The following is a 17,334-nucleotide window of genomic DNA, read 5'->3' as shown; positions in this document are numbered from 1 at the left end:
TAATATTGTACTCGATTTGTTTACCACATTTCCATAAGGTAATTTTTCTTTAAAATACAAGTTTACCCTGCGTAATATGCAAACACCGTTAAACCTGAGTGAACTGACGGATTTTAAATTAAACAACATTGGTCAGTTCTCTGAAGACAAATGAAATTTAAAATATACGATTAGGCTACTTTATTGGCGTCGTGTATTTGTATTAAATGGTCACGAATTATTTAAAATACATCATGTTCAAAAGACATTCTTCTGTTACACATCAGAAATAGTATATTTTAAAACATTCTCCCCCATATTATGAATAAAAGGAAATGAAGGATATACACCAAGGAGCGGCACTCTAAAACCCAGAAATAAAATAAAAATTGGGCATATTGAGCAATGCTGTATAAAATTATGCTGCCATAATGGTAATTTCTTTCTTAATCTACGTATATCATTAAATGTCTACCATTTCCAAACCTAACTGTAACAAAACTTTGAATTTTTGAAATTCTAAGGCTTTTCTCTCTCAGGAATAGATTACCTTTAGTAAGCTGTATTTGACATAACTTTTAGGAATTTTTGGTCCTCAATGCTCTTCAACTTCGTACTTTATTTGGGCTTTTTAACTTTTTTGGATTTGAGCGTCACTGATGAGTCTTTTGTAGTCGAAACGCGCGTCATGGCCAACTATTATCCTCAGTGTAAGCCAGTACGAGTTATCGCGCATGATTTTAATTTCTTATCCGTCTGATCAGTCTTTTCTGTGTGTGATATCTTATCAAGACAACATGCTGATTTGTAAAGACAATGTTGACACTCGTAAATAATTTGACAACACTAAGTAAACAATATTATAACCATATGACATTGTAGCATGCTAGGTTCCGCATGAATACGAGTTGTATAAACTGACTTTATTTCCAAAAGATATAATTCGATTTTACCGAATATCAAACATACAAAATAAAAAGTCGAAAAAGGACAAATACGAGATAATGATAACCAAACATTTATACATGTAAATATATATCTATCATTAAATCGTTGGCTTGTTATAGTTTATAAAAGCACTTACATAAAATTAAAATTGTTTTTTAACAATATCAAAAGCAAGAGGGTTGTAATTGTGAGGTTATATTATATTAGATATAATATTCTTGATTTCAGTAACACCATTTTTAGAGAAGTATGCAATGAGTTGACAATCAAAATATGGATAAATGTAATTCATGTAATAACAAAATACATAATCGAAAAATGATTCACTATAGTCACCAATAGAAATGTTCACACGATGTTGCTCGATTTTGAGATATCTTAAACCTTTCTTTCGACGTAAACCCGAATATGAGACAACGTAGATTTTTATCTTGTTTTACCTCCCAGAATTGTATGTTGATTTTTATTTTCACTAACTTTTCAGCCATGATTTCTGAGAGACATTTTTCTCAAAATGGGCCTTCAACACTTAATGCTACTATAGTACCATTGCCCGCTACGATTCATTTTGTTTATAAATCACAATGGAAAACACGCTACATAAACGTATTGTAAAGAGAAATGTCGTATTAATAATGAATAAGTATAAATTTACAGCTAAATTTTCAAATTTCTTTAAAAATGTCTACAGTTAAGACAAAAAATTAACGATGTGAAAAGCAGCGTCTTCTATGTAAAATAAATTTGCAGATTTTGGCACTTCTATCACATTCACTGGCTAGAACAATAGACAATGTCTCCAAATTGGGAAATACTTAAAAGTTTGGATGTTCTTACAAAATTTTTCTAAAAAAGATCAGTTCGCAAGTCATCTTACAATGGACACTCTATCAATACATGTTCCTCAGTTTCAACAATATTTATACAAGTTTCACATGTTCGTTGATGCAAGGATAGGTCTCTCACTAACAATAATGATATAGTCTTAGATTACTTGCTTTTTTTTAGATATAAGTCAATCAAAGCACATACTAATGTATTTATATTATGATATTCTCAAACTAATCAGCAAATTTTCCCAAAATTTCATTGCATTCCGCCTAAAAACATAAAGAAAGTCCCACAGAAAAAGTGTATACAATAATGTTCCGAATATAATAAAATAAAGGGGGGAGTACCCTGCCTGGATAATAATATTACTGATATGTAAAGGAAAGTTTTAACCACGGATTTGAACTTGACAATTTTATCTGAAATTCACACCAGGTGACCAAATACATGTTGAAATTTGTGAACTTCACGCGGATATCTTTAGAAAACATGCTAATCGAAACAACAGGGGTCGCAGGCATCTGTTTTCAAGTATAATTCTGAATTTTAACGATTCCAATTATCTTATTCTTTCGATAAATTAAAAATTACAAATTCTGCAAATACATGTACAATATAAATGTAAGAAGATGTGGTATGAGTGCCAATGAGACAGCTCTCCGTAAACTTTACATTAACAGAAAAATAATTAAAATAAGTCTCTTTTTAATAGAAATTTTACATAAATGTTCAATTGCAAAATTAAAAATTTTTCCACGATAGAAACTTTTGAAAGGACGGAGACAAATTAAAAATAATATTTATTTTGTCCAATGCAATTTATTTTTCTAAAAGTAAAGTGTATAACAGGAGAATGTGCATCAAACAATCAATAGACTAGTAAATTCACATGTACATGTATGTATCTAAAATTTTGTTTCTTAAACTGTTAAAATATTCTAGTTCAATTTATTTCAATTTTAAGCGATTGCCTTTTGTAATCTTTAAAGTAGCATTACTATATACAAATATTTTCGTATATAGTCCACACTGGCACATATGCTGCTCTTGTCTTTTAAGACTTTGGCAATTGGTTTATCTTGGAGACTATTTTTTTTTCTCATTTGAATTTTTTGTGCATTGAAATTTACAATTTATAAAGTAAACTTGAAAAGAAAGAGGCTATTAAACCGTCAGAGAGAGAAAAAAAAAAACACAAACTACTGAGAATAACAGAAGTCATCACATTGTCATGTGTTTATTATTTATCCATGAATATTTACCTGGTTTGACTTAGATTATTTCTGGTCAACTTCAGAAAATGATCGCAACTCGATTTTTGAATAAAAAAGGCCCTGATTAAAATAAATTTGTAAAATATGAAATTTATATCGTTGGATAGATTTAAAACCAGAGAATAAACATACATGCGAATGAAGCTGTTTCTAATAAAGATTTTATGTCAATTCATTAAAGAAAACCCATGTGCACACATTTTTGGTTTCGTATAGTATGAAGTAATAGGTCGTGAACCCGGTGTTCTTTAATTGAAAAAGGCCATAACTTCTGCAATCCTTATCAAAATATAAATTAGATCTGTAGAAAGCTTATAAATTGAACTTTCAAAATTGAGGCCAATGAAAAAGAAATTTAATGATATTTACAGACAGCTAATCAAAATTTAAGATTTCCTTTAACAATATATAGTAAATTTATCGATATCGATTGTGGTCAAATTTGACGCATGCACAAAGCGGGTGCTGATAATAGTTGCGTATGCTGGCGCAAATACAAAATTACAGTCTTGGTATCTATGATGAGTTTATTATCTAAAACATGAATAAAATACATTGCACAATATATCTAACTGTTGGATACCTCATCGCAGTACTGTGATAATATCAGAATGATTGAACCACACTTATATTAATATGTTATTTGTGCGATTTACATGTTTATTGAATTCGTAATGTTAAAAATAACTTTATTTACTTCTATATTTTTTATCATTTTGTCAGACAATAGTCATTTAGTGAAACAGAAGGAATTCTAAGATAAATCATCATAATTAGATCTTTTTGTTTTTTTTACGTAAATCATAATATGAAAGTCCCTATTTTTCTTATCAATTCGCCGTTTTAGAATCTAATGCATTCCCGGTAATATTTTGAAAAGTGTACAACAGAACGTTGCTACTGACTTACAAAGTCCGAAACAATGGAAATTCATCCAATGGCTTGACGTTTGTTTTCATTTTGGGGTACAAACAATAACACTGTCTTCAGATTCTGAAATAGTGAATAAACATGTGTCACTTTTAAGGTGGTACATAACACTACAGGGAGATAACTCTGTAAAAATCAGCTGAACGTTTGAATCACGTTCTATTGTTAAGGAAATATTAAGCGTCTCAATGATCAAAATTAGTGTTTGTCAAACTGCTATAGATCCAATGAAATTTTTCCGATAAAGTGTGTTGTTCATGGTTTTTGAAATTTTTATATTTTTGTCAAAGGGTCCAAGTTAATATTTTGTCAAAATTTTATGAAAATTGAACGAGCCAAATTAGTCTTAGTCAAGGTGTTTGGTACCACCTTAAGTAAAAAAATAAAAAAATTACAAAGAGCTTATTGTGCCTTATTTTCCGCGATTAGTAGCTTTTAACACAATATTATAAGTTATGCAAAACTTAATTCGATAATGAGGCTATTATATTCATACATGCAAGTTCACAGTGTTTGATCACATTTTTAGTTATCATTTTCCTTTATAGGCATTTGATTAATACATAGTTAGAACTCGTAATCAAGGATGTATTCTTATATCTTTAAAGCATATACAGACCTTTAAGATGATTATTTCATAGGTCTTCAATACTTCAAAGAACATGTTTCCATTTTAGTTTATTCTTTTTTTATTTTTAATCAAATCGGTTGTGCTTTTATTTGAGCTTATTTGTTTAAAACCTTATAATATACAACGTGATAATGATGGATCACATCTGCAAAGAGGCGAATATGCACAAATTATTACAGCCCAAATATTAAAGAAACAAATTACCTGCAAACGGGCTTACCAGGCATTTGTTGAATGTTTTAATTGAAGGTAATCTTCACATAAACAGAACAATTTTTTTTTTTAACTTTTCTTTCATTTTGTGTTTAATCTGCAAAGCGTAAAAGGATTGGGGAAAACCGGAAATTTTTAGTATGTTCACTTAAAGTTTATTCTGTCTATCGATTTACAAAAAAACCCTTATGTATGAACATATCCACGTGTAAGGCGGCAAAGACTTTTTCCTGCGTGCTATAGGTGGATTTTTCTAATTTAGTAAAATAAAAGGGCGCAAAATGTGGTAAGTGTACCTTCAATAGAATCGTACTGGATATACGTAATGATTAACATTTCGAGGTTAACAAGTAAGATCATTTATAGTAGAAATATACCAAAAACATCATAAGTCGAAGGGCACCATGATAAAAAAAAAAAAAGCAAACAACAATCCCAAAAAATATTTTAAATACATTATTTAGAAAACCAAAGATTGAGTAGTAAACTAATGTGATGATTTCGAGTAAAGGACTACATACATGTTCGGAAATTTATAGTTATTTTTTTTCCAGTCAGATATTTAAACATCCACTATTAAATGAATTTTAGACTTAGACAGTCATTTTGATCTTAATATCATCTGAAATGTTTGCACAATAAATCCTTCATTCATGCTCAGTCTTTCAGTCAAATTTCAGACTTATCTACTATGATAAATTCAGTACTGTTAAGACAATTCGCTTGCTGTCAATTCTGTACTAATCAGTCGTTTATCACACTATTCGGTATTATGTTGATGTGTACAAGTCATGTAAATAACAACTACTGAACAGTCTGAACATAGAATGAACATATCTTAATTGACTGCAAGCAAATGGTCTAAACAGTACTGTTAAAGATCACACTTGGCTTACTAATGATCGTTTAAGCAACCCTGGTGTTTCTTGGTGGTGAATTGAAATAAGTCAGGAACATGACAGTTGTTTTCCATTCGTTTGATGTGTTTGAGCTTTTACTTTTGCCATTTGATACTGGACGTTCCGTTTTGGAGTTTGCTTTTTTTTTGTTATATTACTTTGTACAAACGGTCTTAGTCTACACGATTGAACAGCTACTTGGTCACACTACAAACAGCATCAGTTTAACATTATATTAATTACTTTTGTAGTGTGCAGGTTACATGTAACTGAAATTAATTATCACTGTTTTGTGGTTGGCCAATTCTAGCTCTACCAAATATTGCATGAAGTTATCAGAAATATTTAAGAGGAATAAGGATAAGTAGTTGATGGAGGTAGACAATGTTCACACGTCCTTCCAAGAAATATTAAATGATTGATATGAAATGTTGATGTTTGGTAAAAACACATGAAATGATTATTAGTGCATAGAACAATAAAGACGTTATTCGGTCATTGAATATACATTTTAAATTATTTTACACATGGTCTGTATAAACATCCATGTACAAGCTAATGCTAACAAATTACTGGCATTAGCACCACGAAAGTACTGAAAAAGCGTAAGATTGAATGAAGCGGTTAGGTTAACTTTGAAAACTGTTATTGATTATTGGTTTAAGTATTATTTTGGGAAGGATACTAACCTGAGGGTGTCTATCATATGTCAATTTGTCCCTATAGTAAATCGTTCCTTAATTAAGTCTATTAATGTCCGTATTAGCATGACTACTATCATTGTTTTGACAATACACGTTTTCCTTACTTTGACAAACAAAAAGTGCAAGATGGAAAAGACTATAAAAAGCACAGAAGTGTGTTCATTACTTTTGTTTTGTCATATAGTGTGTAAGCCAAATTGTCTTAAACTGTCTACATTAATTTTCACAGGAATTAAAGTTTTATAAAGTGATAAAATTAAATACGTCATCCTAAATCTATCTTAGTCATTTTAGAGGAAGATGTTAATTAATTTACATACAGTAATATATACATAACGATTCAGAGACCTCAAAAAATATATTCCAACTGTATATAGGGACATCGATTGCAATCATAAATCACTAGCCTGTCCACATTAAAGTTGTGAGTGCGAACCCCGTACCTGGTTTGGTGTGTTCGACTCCAATCTTTATTAACTAAGATTGCAAGTTTTCCTGCAGAAGGTCAGTCATTAACTCCAGGCATTTAGGTTTCCTCAACCAATAAAAACTGGCAGCCATGAGATAGCCAATAGTGTCGAAAGGCTCGTTAAACACGAACAATCAAGCAATTAATTGATCCTACTTGATATTTTGATATGTATACATGTATATCTATCCAAAACATGCATGTACAAAAACTCATAACGATGTACAATAACTGGCAATATGTCACCCGAAAGAGGAATATTAACTTAAATCTATAACTTGTAATTTTTAGCAAATAACTTTCTTCTTTAATTTTCTGCCTAGCAACTCATTATATATATATATATATATATAATCCTTTTAGGCCTTTTTAATTTGTACGTGTTTCAACACATTATTAACGATTTGTTCCAAAACTTTTGGTTTCGAGTGACTCATATGAAAATGAGTCCTGATATAAAGGTCATGTGCACTAGAGTCAGAATTGCAAAATTTAAAATATCTTTTTTTAAAAGAATTCGCTGTTAATAAATTAATAAATGATAAAAAATAAAGGTTCCAACTCTTATACACAGAGTTATCCTTAGATACATGTGTTACTCTTTTTGTGTTTTTTTGGTCATATACAGCTCCTCCAAGTTTTCAAATACTTATATACACTTTGGCTGTTAGAGTTCATGATGAAGGTAAATAACAACAACAAAAAAACGCTTCGGACACCACTGGTTAATAAAGTGTTCTTACAAGTGTAACTTTCATTTGCATGCATACATATAGATTCTACCACTGCATCGAGTGTGATACGATACTCGAGACAGTTTAATTTTCAAATTTAAAACGCGAGGCTTGCCGAGCGTTTTGAATATTTAAAATTTAACTGTCGAGAGTGGATAAATACACGCGATTTGGTGGTGGAATCTGTTTCTCTAATGATTTTCAAACTATATGCAGGCAAAATTATTCCTTCTTTTTGAATGATCTGCAAAAAGTTGTGTTCTTTCTATGTGACGTCATCAGGCATGGTCGCCTTTTTTCATGCCGTCACATTAGGAAATTCAGAGGAAAGCAAGAAAATTCGACGTCATAATCATATTTTAACCAATGAAGAACTGAGATCAAACGAACCACACGTTGATTAATTTTTTTTTATACAATTGGTGCAGGTAGGGATAAATTGACGAAGAATTAGAGAAATATAGATTCTTACATTGGTACCAGTGGATTATCGGATTTATCCAATCGAGATAGTTAAATTATCGAATTTTAAAGTCCGAGCCTTGGCGAGGATTTTAAAATTCGATAATTTAACTATCGAGATTGGATAAATCCGATAATCCACGTGTAACAATGTAAGAATCTGTTTCTCTAATGATTATAAAACAAATCCAATTTGATAAACAAAATTTTCCTTCAAGGGCCTCACATTCCTGATTTCTAGGTCATACATTAACGAAATTGATGCGCAAACACTTCATTTATGCATCTTAGGAATAAATGAGTATTAGTATAAATTAAAGAACATTTTTTAAACAAAAACCTTTAAATAGTTGAAACAAAAATTCATATATATGATAGTAGATAACGTTACAATCGTATCTCTAGCTAGAACTATTTTTTTGCGTAGTATAGTTCACAAGTTGTAAATTTCAAAATCACATCGACACATGTTCAATGGCAGATTTGACAAATTCAAACTGAGTAATTATTCCTGGGAACTGTCACTCTCTATAACGTAGCAACGACGTTTGGTTGTCTGAGGCGATGGTGACAACGACGGTAAGTTTGACATGTTAATGTTAAATGTCCCTCCATAGATTGGTCCTCCAAATAGGCAACTTAGACCCGTTGGCGCGGCCGCCAAATTTCCAAAAGAAACTTGATTTTCTGAGACCGCTGTTTTCTGTACATTCTGAAATTCGTTCTGCCCAACCGGGTTATTGTTAATTGTGACCGTTCTTGTAGTTTGTGACGATTGCATATTTTCATTTTTATCCGCCAAGATGGTCCTCGAGATTTCATGATGTTTCTTTGAATTTAGTTTGGAATAGGTGGAAATACTCTGAATATTTTTGTGTCCAGATATCTGAAAGAAATGATAAGATAATCATTAAAGGACAACTATTGAAGGTTCTGCACTTGAAAAACTTAAATGTAGAGGTTTAATTTGTGTTTTTTCATATAAAAATGTTTCAGAAAGTGTATGAAAACCTCTCATACAATGCGCCACATAGTCATAGGGCACATTCCAAATCTATATCATAAAGGAATCCAGGAGCATGTAGTTCAGTGTTTTTTGTCTTTTGAGATTTGTCATATTATTTTTTTTGTAAATTGTTTTGATATAAATAAGGCCGTAATTTTTTCAATTGAATCTTTGCCTATTTTTTATGTCTGTACCATTTTTAAATAATGGTTGGCTGTATGGTTTTGTTTTTTCTCATCGTTGGAGGCTGTACGGTTGCCTATATATAGATTCTTACATTGATACCAGTGGATTATCGGATTTATCCAATCGAGATAGTTAAATTATCGAACTTTAAAGTCCGAGCCTTGGATAGCTATCTCGCTGATATACCACTTCTCTTTATTTTTTTATCCTGCAAACGGCCAACTATTGTACAAATAATGGGTACACAGATAAAATTTTGCTTTATTTACAACATGTACAATAAAAGTCTTCTGTTAAGTGTTGCCCGCTTCCATGTTGAGCAAGCAGTAATATGGATATTTTTTGTGTGCAACAGTATATTTTGGGGTCCTCCTCACGTTCCCCGTTTCGTTTCAATTTCTCTGAAATCAGAGGCAATGAATTGGATTCAATCAATTAACGCTCAAGTACTGGGTGGAAACATTCAGGATAAAAACAATATATGCACATGTATTTTATACTCGCTGCAAAACAATGGAAAAGTTTAACAAGCCTCGCTTTTTGTCTGTTTTCTAAAATGGTACAAATAAATTTTATATTTACATGTACCAACAATGTACATGTGTATTGTATATATTGCATGTGTTTATGTTACTGAATTTTATTGTACAGTGATGTGTGGAAAGATTAACTAACTTCAATTTATTTTTAATACATATTAAAGAAATATTATTTCTGAAATAATTAAAAAAAAAAGGGTGTTCCTGGCTGGTATGTCATAATGTGCTGAGCGTTTTATTTACATGCCAGTACATATGATGTGCTGTTTTGGAGCACTTGCTTTCATCAGAATTTAAACACACTCTACATTGTACATCAGAGAATTTGCAGTTCTAAGTACAATGTACATGTATATCTTATCTCTAAAATTTTCTTGATTTTTGTTTATTCCATTTTGATACATGTAGTTAAGTTTAATTCACGTGAATCTTGATACTTTTCCTGGATTTTTGTAGTTTATTGTCAACAGTTAAATTTAAAATATCAAACATGCGACTTGACTTGACAAGCTTTGCATTTTAATTTCAAAATTAACTTTCTTTAAAGTAGTAATATTGTATCACACTGCATGTAATGGTGGAATCTTGATAACACAGGATTAATATAAAAAAGAAGATGTGGTATGATTGCCAATGAGACAACTCTCCACAAGAGACCAAAATAACACAGAAATTAACAACTATAGGTCACTGTACGGCCTTCAACAATGAGCAAGTTTATTTTGATTTATCCACCTTGATTTATTTTATGTAACTGTTCATGTATGTGATATTGTATATACTTGGATCATAGACATATATATATATTTAGTATTAACCTGTTTAATATGATTATGCTCAAATCCTGCGTCATCAAGTTTTTGTAGCATAAATCTTCTTGCAGAATGGTTTGTAAGGCGTCTATTGCCTAAGTTATTTTCACTTTCATCATTGTCATCATGTTGATCTTCTTTACTTTGAATTATCCCTATTATACATGTATGAACAAAAACGGTTAAAAATTTGAAACAAATACATGTCACATGAAATAATTTTTTAATCATTACCTACACTTGTTTGTTGATATTTTTAACTGATTGTTTTTAAAATTAAAAAGTTAACAGACTTAAAATGGTATCCTGCTTCTGTTTAGCTGAGAACAAATTTTTGCTTTTTAAAATATGATAACTGTTTTATCACTAACAGTGCTTAAATTGCGTTAATTTATTTAAATTTTATTTAACAGTCTGGTGTAATAAATTAAATGAAATTTTATTTCAATTGCTGTATAAAAGTAATATTGTTGTATTGTAGAAATATCTGTCTCAGTGTGCAGATATATGTAGATTATTTGTCAAGATGGTGCGTGAACTCAATTTTTTATTGGTCAAAATTCAATATAACGAGTTCATTTTTTGTTATTTTATTTATCTGTGACATCACAAAAAGAGAAGACCATATAGAAAGTACACTTATTTTTACAGATCATTGTAAAAGAAATATAGATTTTGTCTGTATGTCCTCTAAATATAATTTCATGAACAGATTCCACCAGTGAATGTTGTTAAATACATGTATGATAATTCTTCACTCTCGACAGTTAAATTTTAAATATTTAAAACACTCGGCAAGCCTTGTGTTTTAAATTTTAAAATTTAACTGTCTCGAGTGGATAAATATCTTATCACACCCAATGCGTTGGTAGATTGGATATATAATTCATATGTAAAATAGGTAAATTCAGTATAATACATGTACATGCAGTATTAAACAACCAGTTTTAATACATGAATGCAAAGAAATTTACCTGCAGCAGTTGCCATCTTTTTCATGAATTTTCCTAATTTGTTTATGCCTATGGGTTGGCTCTTGTACCAGAGGCCAGATTTTTCCCTATTTGTATTTTCTTGAATGTAAAAAGGATCAGTTGGATTTGAAAACTTGAGCGGACGTTTTGATCTATATAGTTTATAGGCATGTACAGGAAATTTCAACTCATTTTCTGGATTTGCCCATGCCATTTGTGGGATGTCTCTCTGGTCTCTTAGACTTTTGCCTGTTCTTGTTTTTGTGTTTCGTTCATTCATTTGAAGATATTCTAATCCTGATGAATTGTCCCTTTGAATTTTGACGTCACCCCATGTCATTTGGTGGTGTTCTGTGACTCCCCTTAGACCAAAATAAACAGTGTCAAAAAACCATACGGTGTGTAGAAGTGTGGTAGGATTGTCAACCCCAATTTCTCCCGACTGAAACAGCTTCTCTATATCCTGGTCACAGAGTGTCTCTGTCTTTTTATTACCGTTCCCTTTTCCCATTTTTTTAAGTTCCACCTGTTTTGCTGTGAGGACATCTGTTACTTTCGAAAACTCATCACTTTTACTTATTTGGTAGCCATAATTATGTTGCCTCAAATACCTGTCGAAACTACAGAGCATTCCTTTAAGGGATGCTGGTTCATACTGGTTTCCATCATCTTTCCTTACTGATATTAGAAATTGACAAAAAAATTAATTTAATTCATGGGGTGGGATGGAATATATTTGTCTTGTTTCCAATTTTGTAACTAAGAATTGCTGTAATGATTGTATGTCACTTTGTGTCTTTCTAGCGGTATTTTTGTTTTCCTGGTCTAGTACAAATGTGTCAATACTGTCTTCAGGAATGGTCACAAACTGTCTATTTTTGGTTTTGGAAGACTTTTAGGGAGGGTGGAATCTCTGTTGGATACATGTATAGGTTCAGCAAAATACATAACATTATCATCACTGAACTCATCAGTGGGGCAATGGTCTATTGCTGGAACCAGAGTTGGTAATTTCTGTTTTGTGATGATGTGTGTTATTGTTATTTCTGGTTCAATGTTTTGAACACTGTCTTCTAAAATATCAAAACGATATCTGGCCTCTGTGACAAGTTTCCCAGAATCAAGTTTCATCTCCCAAAGTGGGAAATCAAAATTTATAGTTTTTCTTAAAATTATCCCTTTAATCCCGCCAACAAGCTAGCCCCGATATGCGGGTCATTGTTGATTTATAAAGCCATATTTGTTTTTATTGTTGAAGCAGACGATTTCGCGAGTTTGTTTATATGTTGCTATGTTGTTATTGATAAATTCCGAGAAATTCGAATGGAAAAGTAGTCCCGGCGGGTTATGACCTTTAGCTTAACCAATCATCTGCTGAGATCACCGGCAACCACACGTTGATTAATTTTTTTTATACAATGGGTGCAGAAAGGGATAAATTGACGAAGAATTAGAGAAATGTATATATTTGTCTATATGAAACAAATATAAATACCCATAATTTATTCACAGTTAGTAATTGCATTTCGATACTTGGAGCATTATTATGTTGTCTTATTATACGATGATTACCTTTGATAAAACATTTATATGAATAATGTCGCTTCACGGCCGATTTACCGAGCAATTAAAGGTAAGTTATAATTAAACTGTTATATCCAAGGATGTTAGATGAGCCATACGGTTTTCAGTGTTAATATATAATACCTATCACAATAACATAAAAAACTGCATTGATCAAATATAAGAAAATATATATGTTGGAAATATAAGTTTGATACAGCAACGTGACATTAGATATTAAGTAATTATATTTTTGAAATGTCGCATGTAGAAAAAAAGGTATCCTGGCCATAACATAATCGTCATAAATAACAAATCTGAATACCAATATATTTTTGCTCCACACTATAAAACATTCATGCAAATTTTAGGAACTGCTCCTTGGCTGCATTTGTCATCGACAATTCTGTTCACAGAGTGACACCATTCATGTTCCTGAGCTGGTAGCATGTAAAGACAGTAGTTCAACATGTTAAAAAATTTCGGGCGCCCTAGACAAAATCTATTCGGACCCACAACCTCGCCAGTTTTTCAACTTGGTTCAATACCAATTACTCTACCAGCTACAGATAGGATGGAAAATTTTGTATTGCATTTTTTTAGTTGTAATCTCTGTCCTGCCTTTTTTTTTTTACTATTTTCGGACCTGCCTCTTTTATTAGTTTATCCTGACTTTTTTTACATAAATTGTCATTCTGCCTTTTTTTTTAACAAGTTGCTCATCCTACATTTTTTTTTTTTACTCAAAACTCATGTCCTGCCTTTTTTCAAGTTTCATCCTAGCCCCCCATTAAAATCAAATGGTAGCTCACTTACAAATGTACTACAAAACAAATGGTCATGCAATTGGACTGTGACGCCCAAAATATATAAATACAGTAACAGTACCTAACAAAAAAGTATAAATTATAGCATTGTGTCCATCCTTTTTAAGGAATTAGGAAGGCAATAGTTCCATTCTTCCGTAGTCGTGATGTATTGGGGTCTCACTGACTGCAAATGAGACTTATAGAAGATAGTTTTCAATTTTTAACGAGTTTTTTTACTAACTGGCAAGACACTGCATGCTTGCAGTGACGTCTCAGGCTTCTTTGATTTTGTAACTGAAAAAAACCTTTTTAACAAGGATATCTATATACTAAATCGGTGAAACCTTTTTATATTTTTTTCATGAATAAAGAGACTTAATTAGGAAAATATGATTCCACTTGCAGGATTGTAATATAAAAAAAAAAAGAAAATTAACGTCCAGTTTCTTATCATAATATTTTTGGCAAAGTTGTTTAAACACTTTCCTTCCAATCTTAGTTATTTATTAGTAAATCCTTGCTTCATAATATAGTAGTTAGAATTAAGATCGAGTTACTCATTTACCATTTGAAAAAAAAAACCAGAACTTTTTATATCTGTTTTCCATAAGATAAATGTGCAGCAATTTACATTTTGAATTTAACTGTAAAATGGCAACATGTCTGTTAAAGTATTCTTTAGAAATGCAGCTATCAACATCAAAATTATGTTTTATGTTTAAATGTACTTATTACCTGTGTACGTTGTTTCATTTAACGCCATTTTGTACCAGGTAAGAGTTGTCTTATTTACACTCTTCCTACATCTTTTTTATTACTACCTGTAACGTCTATGTTATATACATGCACCTACGTTTTAATTTTGTTTTTATATTGTGTCATAGATCAAACTTGTTCGTTCAGTGTATATTTACTTGTTTTTGTTTAAATGTCTTTTTGATCGAGTTAAGCCATTTTAATTGATATTTTATAGTATGTCTTGTTATGTTGTAATGTTACACTACTGTCTCAGGTTAGGATGAAGGTTGGCGCCTGTTAAAACGTTAAAACCCGCTGCATTTTTATGTACTTGTCCCATATCAGGAGCCTGTTGTTCAGTGGTTGTCGTTTGTGTGGTTCATAGGTGTTTCTCGTTTTTATATAAATTTGACCATTGCTTTTGTTGTTTGAATTGTTTTACACTAGTAATTTTGGGGCCCTTTATGCTGTTCGGTGTGAACCGAGGCTCCGTGTTGCAGACCGTACTTTGACCTATAATTGTTAATTTTTTATACTTTGTGACTTGAATGGAGAGTCGTCTCATTGGCACTCATACCACATCTTCTTATTTATAATGAAATACTTTTAGTTTTCGTTATAAGTAGTCGACAACTTTCTTTGGTACGTTATTATCTGTTACTGTTTTACTTGTAGTTGTTTTAATTTTTTATTTGTTTTTGTCGTCTGTGGTATCGTTATATCAGAGTAAAGTTATTTCTTTCGCAGGACCGATATTACATTGCATTTGGAATTCCACCGATCAAAATTCTAGATGGAACTATTGCTATAAAATAAATAATCCAAGAATTCAAATACCGAAAAATATTTAAACTAGTGACCAAACAACACATTAGTTTTCGAATAAACTTATGGTAGCTTGTTCACCTCGAGTGCGGGAGGTCGTGGGTTCGAACCCCGTCCGGATAAAATAAAGAATTTAAAAATGACATTTGGTGCTTCTCTGCTCAGCATGCGGCAATTTAATTTAATTTTTTATTTATTTAAAGAGGATTGCCAACAGCCTGAGGCTACGTGTGAGTCTCCTCAACGTAGATATAAACGGATTCACAATTAACAAAGATTTTTTAAGTTTACAAACATGTTTAATACAAGACAAGACAATATGTACAGGACAAGACATACGAATGTAATTTACCTACACATCCATCCAATCACTCGCTCATTCTTAATCACATGCACACGACTTTACAAACATGCTGGATTCAGTAATATAGAATAATAATTATGGATAGACGATTTTGAGTACAATCAGGTCAAATGAAAGAAAGAAAAAAAGAATAATAAATAAAAATAAAATAATATAAGTATATGTATATGTTTCATACCTAAATATAGTACAAATAATTGATTGAGCTATCGAGAAAATCTGTTTGAAGATTTATTATATCGAAACACACACTCAAACAGCTTTAAATTATTATCATCAAACAAATCGTCATTACCTTCTATTAAAATTTTGCTTAGATAGTTGGGACATAGATCCCGCAACATTGCTATATTTATATCTGGACAAATCAGATTCTTAATACCAAGTAGAAGAGTAATCCGGTAACGGATGCAATTAATTAAATAGTGCTCAATGCTTTCAATACGGTTACATTGGCAGAAATCGCAAAACCTATTTAATGTACGATTATATTTGTACAAGTGGTCATTAAGGGCACTAAGCCATAAGCGTAATCTAGTATTAATCTTTTTCTCATAACCATGCCCTCGTGAATATATTTTTTCACTACAACAATTGAGATTCTTCTTTAATAACCATTTGAAACTCGCCAAAGATGTTGCTGAAATTAGTTCAGTTGACAAGCTATTCCAGTCTCTAATCGTAGCTAGAAGAAAAGAATTATAGTATGCTACTATTCTTGACCTGATAGGTATCAAGTTTGCATGTCGTCTTAAGTTATAGTTTTCGGTGTTATGATGGAATAATGGATGAAAATTACAGAGATAATCTGGGACAAGATGATTTTTTATTTTGTACAGATATGTAAGTCTATGAACTTTACGGCGTGTTTTAAGAAGCTCAAGGCCAACCTCTTTCAATAAAGTGACATGTTTTGTGACCCTCATTGCACCATTAGATATAATGTAGGCACGTCTCTGTACATGTTCAATGTTTACAGAATCAGCGCTAGAGCAGTTATCGTAGATGACATCTGCATAGTCTAGCAATGAACGAATGTTTTATATAACTTTTCGATGCATAATCTAGGTAATAAGAAGTAAGAGCAAAGACTGGTCGGCTCTGAGTCATACTAATGTGTCCGGATAGGATGACATGTCGACCTGTAGACTGTTAACTTTTGAACTAGCTACAAATGCATTACAATCCGGCTCAGCGAGTCGGTCTAGTACAAAGAAGGGTTTTTATTCACATTTCATTAACATGCTCTCGTCCATAATGTGCTTTTAATTGCCACTGGATGTAAACCGTCACCCATCATCAACATCGAATGCGCGAAGCGCAAAGCCATGCATTATTTATCAATGTTGTTAGGCCACTTACATATAGTCTTTTGATATTTTTTGATATTTGAATTCTTAGATAAGATATTCTTTTTGATGAAACAACATAATTTTCTACGCAT

The sequence above is a fragment of the Mytilus californianus genome, unplaced genomic scaffold (assembly GCF_021869535.1).
Source record: "Mytilus californianus isolate M0D057914Y unplaced genomic scaffold, xbMytCali1.0.p SCAF_6, whole genome shotgun sequence".
NCBI lineage: Eukaryota > Metazoa > Mollusca > Bivalvia > Mytilida > Mytilidae > Mytilus > Mytilus californianus.
Note: the sequence above shows the minus strand (reverse complement) of the source record.